This window comes from Amphiprion ocellaris, chromosome 17, assembly GCF_022539595.1.
Source record: "Amphiprion ocellaris isolate individual 3 ecotype Okinawa chromosome 17, ASM2253959v1, whole genome shotgun sequence".
Classification (NCBI taxonomy): Eukaryota; Metazoa; Chordata; class Actinopteri; family Pomacentridae; genus Amphiprion; species Amphiprion ocellaris.
Genome location: NC_072782.1, coordinates 5,438,354 through 5,448,597, shown reverse-complemented (window position 1 = coordinate 5,448,597; position 10,244 = coordinate 5,438,354).

The following is a 10,244-nucleotide window of genomic DNA, read 5'->3' as shown; positions in this document are numbered from 1 at the left end:
AAGTAAACCAACCAACCAACCACATAAATAAAGCAAACCAACCAACCAACCAACCCACCCACCCACAAGCCAGCCAGCCAGCCAGCCAGCCAGCCAGCCAGCCAGCCAGCCAACCAACCAACCAGCCAACCACATAAATAAAGTAAACCAACCAACCAACCAACCAACCAACCAACCAACCAACCAACCCACCAACCAACCCACCCACCCACAAGCCAACCAACCAACCAACCAACCACATAAATAAAGCAAACCAACCAACCAAACAAGCCAACCAACCAACCAACCAACCAACCAACCACATAATTACAGTAAACCAGCCAACTAACCAACCAACCAACCAACCACCCAACCAACCACATAAATAAAGTAAATCAATCAACCAACCAACCAACCAACCAACCAACCAACCACATAAAGTAAATCAATCAACCAACCAACCAACCAACCACATAAAGTAAATCAATCAATCAACCAACCAACCAATCAACCAACCACATAAATAAAGTAAATCAACCAACCAACCAACCAACCTACCAACCACATAATTAAAGTAAACCAACCGACCGACCGACCGACCGACCGACCGACCGACCGACCAACCAAACATATACTTAAAGTAAAATGTCCTATTCAAATACAATACAAAAACAACATGCCACATCAACTTGAGATCAACACCATTAGTGACAGAAATAAAGGTTTTATTTCAGAAAATAAATACCTTACACAATATTTAGGGATGCAGGAATATGAGCTGCCACAGTGAACTTCTGCAGCAAGTGCCTTATTTTGGATGTAATGAAAAACGTTTGCTTAATTTGTGTCCAGAATTGCAGATTTTTTATGCAAAGTAAATATATATATAAAACTAATAAGATTTACTTTTCATTTCTGAGGAAATTGTAAAACAAGGTGGCAGTGTGGGCCTAAATCTGTATTTTTCAACTGTGCTCCTGCTTCTTTTACTTCAGTAAAGGACTTCTTTCATCATTGATTAGAGAGTACATTGCTATATGGCGGTGTAAAACAAGCAGGACCCCAGAGGCACAGCTGTGAGCCACCTCGTGTGGTCTCCAAGTGTTTTTCTGCTGGTGCAGCACAATTAAACCACTTTCCTTAACAGCATTCTAAATATAGACAATAAGGTCTTGTGTCTTACCAGTCAAGCAGAAACACACACACACACACACCCTCACACACACTGAGGATGAGCAGTTATTAGTCAACAATGCTATGACACTGCAGTGCTGATAGTTGTTGTACAGGAGGAGGAAAAACCCATCTGAGCAATGAGGTCAACATGTTTCGGTGTTTCTGTCATGCTGACCAGCATTGTTTGGGCACATGTGTGATGCAGTCCTCAAGCATGACAGAAGACAGTAAGTATACACAACTTGTTCAGGAGAGTTTCATTATTAGCCATATAATATCTGCAAATTATTACACATAGTTATCAGCACACTAATCCTCCCCGAGCAGCAGAGCAAAAAGACAGTGTGGCTTCTCCCTTCCTGGTAGTTAAGATGTTATACTTTATGGGGCAAAAAAGGCTGCATTATATACTTCTATGTGTTTTCAATTGTGTAACACATTGGTGTTGATGGTAATTTGATAAATCATGAGAAAAGGCTGCATATAACAGCATAACAGTAACAATGCAGCAAAAGTATTTATAGCGTTTTCGGTAAAGCAAGAACAACCCAGCCACCTGTTCCTCTATTTACTGAGACAGACCACCGTGTGTGTGTGTGTGTGTGTGTGTGTGTGTGTGTGTGTGTGTGTGTGTGTGTGTGTGTGTGTGTGTGTGTGTGTGTGTGTGTGTGTGTGTGTGTGCGTGTGTCTGTGCGTGTCTTTTTGTGAGAGACACAGCAAGTGTGAGAAAGACAAAGAAGAAAAATAGAGTACACCAACCCAACAGCAATATATGCATAGCAGGATCAATCCATATAAATTCAACCAAATCTGAAAAAAGTTCCCACCTGACTCCCTCAGAATGAGCTGATTCTTACGCACATTCACTTATATGTAGTATATCCAACGAAGCCATGCAAAATTTTATCTTCATATTATGAAGATTTACCAAATTACAGGCCCTGGAAGTATGTAGGACAGGAGTGGGCAAACTTTTTCGGCTCAGGGGCCACATTGAGTTTTGAAATTCGACAGACGGGCCAGGCCAGCATCAGATGGATGGAGATTGTGCAAACTAATAAGAATTACATGTTAAAGACATTACTGACAAAGTAAAGAATACTCACATTCAGTTTTCATGGGAACAGTGTTGTTGGTCACCCTTTTCTGCCAGTGCATCAAAGTCTGGTGTCAATTTGGTGGTGGCAATTCTCAGGGTAGATCTGAGGTTTTCATCAGTTAACTGGGATCTGTGGTGTGCTTTGTTGATGTTCATCACGCTAAACAGCTGCTCACACACGTAGGTAGATCCGATAAACACCAACATCCTCTGTGCCTTCCAAATGTTTGGAAACTTGGCTTCACTTAGTGATGCGTAAAAGTCATTCAGTTTAAAGGAGCTGAACTTCTCCTTTAAGACTGAGTCATTTTGAAGATTGATCAGTTCCAACTGCAACTCCTGAGGTGCTGTTTCTGAGTCTTGTGACAAGGTGACATGACACCAGCTGAAGTCACTTGTCAATTTTTTCAAAATCAGAGAACCAAAGGCAGAATTCTCCGTGTAGGTTGTCTAGTGATTCCTTATATTTCTTCACATGTCGAGAGACCTCTGTCAGCGTCGCCAGTGTAGGGAAATGAGCAAAGGATTTTTTTGACATTTGTCTTGAGAATAAAGTCAGTTTGGTTTTGAAGGCTGTCACATTTGTGTACATTTCGTGCACAAATTAATCTTTCCCTTGCAGCTTCACGTTCAGTTCATTCATGTGCATCAGTATGTCCACAACAAAAGCAAAATCACAGAGCCAATCTCTGTCGCACAGCTCAGGAAAATCATCAATTTTCCTGATTAACTCCAAAAATGAGCTAATCTCGCCTTTGAGCTCCCACACTCGCTGACATACTTTCCCCAAACTTAACCAGCGGACATGAGAGTGGTCAAGCAAGTCCTGGTGATCAGCATCAGTTTCTTCAAGAAACTTAATGAACTAACGATGCTGAAGCCCTCTCGATCGTATAAAGATAACGAGTTTTACGACTGGCTTCATGACATGATCAAGATGCAAAACAGACTTACAGAGCGCTTCCTGATGGATTATGCAGTGGAGGAAAATCACATCCAGCTCAGGGTTTTCCTCCTTCACCTTATCTTGGATTCTTTTCAGCAGCCCAATGTTTTTTCCTGTCAAGTTTGGCGATCCACCCGTAGTGACATTGGGGAGTTTACACCAAGGCAGCTTCAGCCTCTCGATGACCCCAGACATCCTGTCCTACAAGTCCTCTGCTCCTGTTCCCCCTTCATGGATTCCATGGTCAAAAATTCCTCCGTTGGCTCAAAATTGTCATTAATCCCTCGAATAAAAATTAAAAGCTGAGCAGTGTCTTTTATGTCATTACTTTCGTCCAGTGCTAATGAATATAACTTGAAGGACTCTGCTTTTCGTTCAGTGAGCTGGCTAAGTCTTCACAGATTAGCTCAACACAGCGAGTGACTGTCCTGCGTGATAAACTAATTTTTTCAAATTTGTTTTTGCTCTCTGGACACAGGAGACCTGCTGTCTCTACCATGCATTCTTTCAAAAGCTCCCCTTCGGAGAAAGGCTTGCTAGCCTTTGTTATTTTGAATGCTAGCACATAATTTGCCTTCGTGCTTGACTCTTGAATCGTCGTTTGTTGAAAAAAAGTATTTTGCTGAGTGTGTAAACTGGCTGCCAACCTCTGAGCCGTAGCTGTCCGTTCTTATGCTAACTGGTTGCTAGCGTAGTTAGCATGCTTCGTGGAAAAGTGTCGGCTGATATTGTATTCTTTAAAAACCGCAACGGTGTCATTGCAAATAAGACATACAGCCTTTGGACGGACTTTAGCGAAAAAAATATTTAGTAGTCCACTCCTTCTGAAACACTCGACACTCACTATCGACTTTTCTTTGATCCACTCCTTGTTACAGCAGCTCAATGCAGTTGCAAAGTAGAAGAAGAGAGAATAAACCAACAAAGGTCACTTGTGTCTGGAGTGCGCCATCTAGTGGCGTCAACAGAAACGCCGGGTTCTGCAGGAGAAGGCCAAATGAATGTGGTCTTTACTGTAATTTCGTCAATTTTAATATTGACCAAATTATTTCGCGGGCCAGATTGAAAAGCCCAAAGGGCCGTATGTGGCCCGGAGGCCGTAGTTTTCCCATGCCTGGTGTAGGAACTGGCTGAAGTTTCACATTTTTTAATATGTATTATTTTTTCCAGCATTTTTGAGCCCTCATAACTTCATAAATACAGGATACAGCCAGATGAAATGAATTTCAGAGCTGAAAATCACGTTTAAGCTCTGTTATAAACTGCAAATCAGCTTTACATCAACTCCAGAAGTCATAATCTAAAAACCAAAATCTCATTTTCGTTCAGTAATGTTCTGGCGTGGTCGAGTCAGAGCCCAGCACACTTTGACGCTGGACTTAAATTGCTGTTCCACAACTATCCCCGTACAACTAGACAGAGATCAAGTAGTTTTGTAAAGAAGGATGGGGTAAAAATGGAGTTTCCAGATGGCTGATTGAGACCTATCCACATATGCTTTTTCAGCCACGATGAATCTCCAAAATACTAACTTGAAAGGGGCTAATCACTTATGCAATCACTTACTTTGCATATTACTTTTTAAATTAATTGACATTACTCTGTAGAAATTTGTTTTCACGTTGACATGAAGGAGTCTTTTTGTAGTTCTTGCAAAGAACTCCAAGTTCAATCCATGATTCAATATTGAAAAGCAACAAAACAGAAAACTGCCAAGAGGGTTAAATGCTTTTTACAGGCACTGTAACATATGGAAGGTCTTATTTTTTTACCAACGTTTTGATACCAGACTCATCATCTAGCCATAATTCCTTCTGTATTGAAACATTTTCTGTAATCTGGTCACTTTAAAACAAAAATACTGGAAAAAATAACATGAATTAAAGTCTTAAATTTCCACCCCTATGTACATCAAGGGCCTGAAAATATTTATAGACTGAAGATAATATTTTGCATTGCTTTGTAAAATACACTAGAGTTATAGTTTAATAAAAATCAACCAATTCTGAGGAGGTCAGGTGGGAGAAACTAATTGCTTTTTCATGGATTGACTCATGCAGGGATCAGTAGTAACATGGCTCTTTTGTAGGGAAAGGTTAATATGTTGTTTCTTAAAATATGCTGGAGTAAAAATAGAAATACTGCAATTAGTCTGGTTAAAAATGGAAGGAATGTAGCATTGTTGTAATTGTTTTTTATAACTCTTGCGGGAAGCCACAACTAAATTCATGCTCATTATACGTAAGTAATCGATGAGCATTTTTATCGATCCTCAGCCCAAAGGAATGGGAGGTCACTTGGGACAGTCTGCATAACTGACTAAAATCAATACACTCACACTAATTGGGTTGGGAGCCAATGGAAGGGTGAGTTCTCCTCAGGAAGAGTTGCCGGGGGTGAGGTCAACCATCTGCAGAGAAACTGAAAAACTGGTCTAAGGTGAGCACAAAAAGCCATTTACCTGTGACCTTCACCTGAACTTCTGCAGACCTTAGAGGAAGTTAAGCTGATTCAAGACATTTATACTCTGAAATATTTATAATATGAAGAGCGGCAGAATAAAATAAATCCATCAAATATGGTATATAGAGCTGGTATGGAATCAGCCGCTCAATACTGAGCACTGGGGCAAAAGCCTGAGGTGCTTAATGTTGTCTATTTCCATTGTGAATTTAGTACATGTTGTGATCAATCAATGGAATAATCTATTGCACTTAATACATCCAGGGCAGCAATTTTTGAGGATTACCGCAATACAAAGAACTGCACAAAGAGGTGAAACCCGAAAATCATCTACATTATCAAAAATGATGAACTATTTAGTATAATAATAAGTGTTCACAGACAATTAAAGCTTGAAAGAAGAAAAGTAAACATTTCAAAGCAGCTACTGAAAGGAGACTGGAAACATGCTATCAGTCCCAGTGTTAACTGATGTCTGTCAGACACAACGTAATACTAAATAGCATGAAAAATTCCTGAAGTTTACAACAGTAGTTTGGGCAGAACTGCAATTTTATGATTGACAGGTATAGAACATGACATTTTTTTCCTCTGTAATCATACAATCTGTCCATAATCCACCTAAGTTGCACAATATCACAATCATAATCACCTTTGATGACAAAACATCTCAAGAACTTCTGCATCTATTGGGGTTTGTTGGATCCATAGATCAGAGATTGTGACTTTGTTTCCTTGTTAAAAGACAAATAGGAAGGAACAATACCCAGAATGGTTCTGTAAATAAACACCAATGACTGAGACGTCGGGGACTTAAAGATGTCCAGTAAACTTTAGAGTAAAACACACAGTGGTGAGTAGGAAGACTACATTTGATAATGAATCTCAGCTCCCCATGGTTCACACTATCCAGCATGTTAAGACAATTAGCAGAAGCCTTCATATACAACACAACGCCATAGTCAAGAACAGGCAAAAAGGTTGTTTTCACCAATTTCTGTTTCACACAAAAAGACAAGCGAGACTTGTTTCTGTAATAAAATCCTGTTAAGAGTTTCAGTTTTTTTTTTTTTTTACCATATACTGAATGATTATAAACATAATATAAACAACACAACTCGTCTTTTTACAACTCAATATTCTTCGGGAAAACACTGGATCTTGACAGTCATGAACATGATACTTTAATGCCTTTCTGCATCAACTCCTTCATGGCAGCAGTATTCTCTGATGGCAGTGTCCTCCTCCAGCAGGACAGTGTGTCCCAACACACGGCAAAAACTGCTCAGAATTGACCGGAAGAACACAACAGAGAGCCCAAATTGTTGACATGGCCTCCAGATTCCCCAGATCACAATCCAATCAAGCATCTGGATGCACCAGAACAAGCCTTTCCGACAACCTACAGGACCTGAGAGATCTGCTGCGAACGTCTTGAGCAGCTGGTGTTAATGTTGTAGACTTTAGCCCTTCTACACACTTTACACTTGAATATCTTCAGGCCATTTTGACTGTATTTTCTGAAATTTGTACTTCTCCTACAACAAAATGTGAGAATATGTTGACAAAAAGGTATATTAGTTTGGTGACTATAACTGTCTTCTCTTAAACTATGAAGTTTCCCAGCGATACACATGAGGAAATATCGTATTCCTTCTGAAAATGCTCCCTCTCGGCCCCGTCGTAGATAGGTATTTCATGAAGTAAGGGAACCCTTTTAAGCTTTCGGATGTATTTTATTTAAATAAACTATTCAGCCAATTTCAAATGGAATGTCAAAAAAAAAAATTCAAAGATGTACTGAACAATACCATTGAAGAAAGTCTGTGCAATATTAAGTTTTGAAGAAATGGAACTATCATACACGCTTTCATATCATTCCATTTGGGCTGCTGCAATGGCATAAATCAGAGATAATTTCATAGACTCCAGATTGTCCAGAAAGCGGCAGCATGTCTCTTAACAAAAAAAGCAATATAAGCCAGCATACTTCAGCCCCTGCAATCTTCTTAAAGCGGCTGCTGGTTGGTTGTGGATTTATGATTTTACTCATTACTACCGTGATAAATTATTTGGTGGCTCAGCCTCAGATCTGATCTCTGAATTACTGTCTCTCTACCAACCTGTACAGTGCTTTTTATTGGGAGATTGATGTGGATGGAGCTTTTGCTGTCAAGACACCTCAATGCTGGAACTCGCTGCTTGAAGAATCCCATCTGAATGGTGTTAACACTGTTTTGTTTCAGCATTTTTCTCCTAATTCAGGACTATATACTGTTTTAACAGTGTATCTATTCTTAGCATCGGCCTCTATTATCGTCCGGATAATTTCTGACTAGAAAAACTTTGAGGCTTTCTCTGTAACGTATGAGAAACCTTTGAGAAATTACTGCATGTTTATTAGAAAAATACATAAATCCTAGACATAAGGGGCAGGCAGTTGTCCCTGGGGTTGGCGGGGACCTTCTTTTAAAATATGATCCTAATAAAAACGTCAAAACATCTCTCTTTCTCTGTTTCACATAGACACACACATGCTTCTATTTTTGCGAGGCCCATACATAAAGCATATCAAATCAAATCAAATTATTCTAACCTTTATCCTGAAACTGTTTCATTCTTGGTCCCAGAGTGAAGACCTGCCAAAATGCCCTCAGTTTCCAAAAAAATCTAATATCTAAAACTTGCAGAGATGGTCGAAGAAACACACACAGACACACATCCCCACTTTCCACTTAAATCGTGTATGTCAGTGAGAGACTGCATCGCCCTGCAGCACCGCTCTTCTCAGGCTAGCCAATCACAGCACAGATCCTCAGAACGCAATAATCCAGCTAACACATGCCACCGGGCTGCACATTATCACCGACACGAACACATAAATGCACTTTTCTCACTTCATATCACAGCACATGTACTGACACTAATGTGGAGACCAAACCCCACCCTAACCTTAAACCATCCTTGGTCCCAACAATGTGACGTGTAAACAGATTTATGCATGAAACAAACAAAATCACGTGTCAAAGCATCAGCAGTGATAGGATAGTTGGATATCTGCACATCAGTGTCTCCCAAACTTTATCTCTTCCGTCTGCTCTTGTAGTGTAATATTCTTTGAGTACGATGTGCTGAAAGTGAATGATGATGTAATCCTGGCAAATGCTATTTAAATTGATGAGCCGTATATGTGTGTGAAGTGCTTAGTGTCGAGTATTCTAATAACCACCGATGCTTTGATTGTATTGAATGTGTGTGAAGGACAAGAAGGCCTAGAAACTGTGTAAGGATGACTGTAGGGTTGATGAGAGATTACAAGGTATAATTTGATGTTTTCTAGGAGATGAAATGTGGTGTATACTTAAAGTATTATAACTTTTAACCCTTGTGATGTCTTGTGGGTCAAAATTGACCCGTTTTAAAGTCTGAAAATGTGGGGGAAAAAAATCTATTTTCACAGTGAAACTTCTGATGTCCGCATTTCACATTTTTTTGGTGGAAAAAAGAAATGTTAAAAATGTTTCTTAAGAACATTCACAAAAAAATCCAACGAAATTCATTGGATTTTGGTTGATTTTTTTTTCTTAAAGTAAATATTAGGAGTTTTACTGATATATATGGAATCACTTTAGATATTTTTAGGATTTTTTGAGAAGATTTTTACTCATTTTTTGAAAATATTTACAAGAATTTTCTTGCCAAATTTGGGGGACTTTTTTTTTTTTTTTTTTTTTTTTAAATAAAAGTTTTGAGGGAAACTTTTAAGGAATTGTTGGAATTTTCTTCCTGAAGGTTTTGCAAATTTTCTGAAATTTGGGGAATTTTTTTGTTGAATTTTGGGATTTTTTTTCAGACAAGGAAACACTGTTTTTTGGTGCCTGTAAATGAAGACAACGGGAGGGTTAATATATATTGAAATCATGATAATACAAGTATATTATGCATGAAATCTGTCACAAAATAATGAGGGTAAGATGGTAACTAGAGTCTGAACATGTCTGGACATATTCTCTGTGAATCATGACCTAATGATAACCTAATGTCTACTGTAAAGTCTAACCTAACAATGAAATATGATATTTTGGTGACAAGATCTGACCAATAGATTTAGGAAACATATAATGGTGTCAAAACTGTCACTCCTATCATACGCCCTATAGGCGTGGAAAAATGACTGATGCTCACAGCACTAAAGACTGTGCACAGCTCAGTTTCTTCAGTTTTTCTTGGGGTGTGTAATGAAGGTCAGCTTCATTATCTATACGGCAGTTGCCATTTTGGGACAAAGATATAATAAGACACAAGACAATGATCGTTGGATAGGTTTAATGAGTGTAGCTTTGGGGCTAACATGTGTTGCCATGTGCGATTTGATGGCTTCTCCTCACAGCACTGGGTGAAAACCCTGGTGAGGCTGACAAGACAAAGAAAATAACAGTTTTAGTAACATGACTTAGTGATTGGACTTGATTTATAACTGAAGGACTATAGAAGTGGGTATGTGCTGTTATTTTTAGAATGTGTAAATTGAAAAGTTTGAGATGACTCACTTCTCTTTTGTTGCTTCAGGTGTTCCAGCCA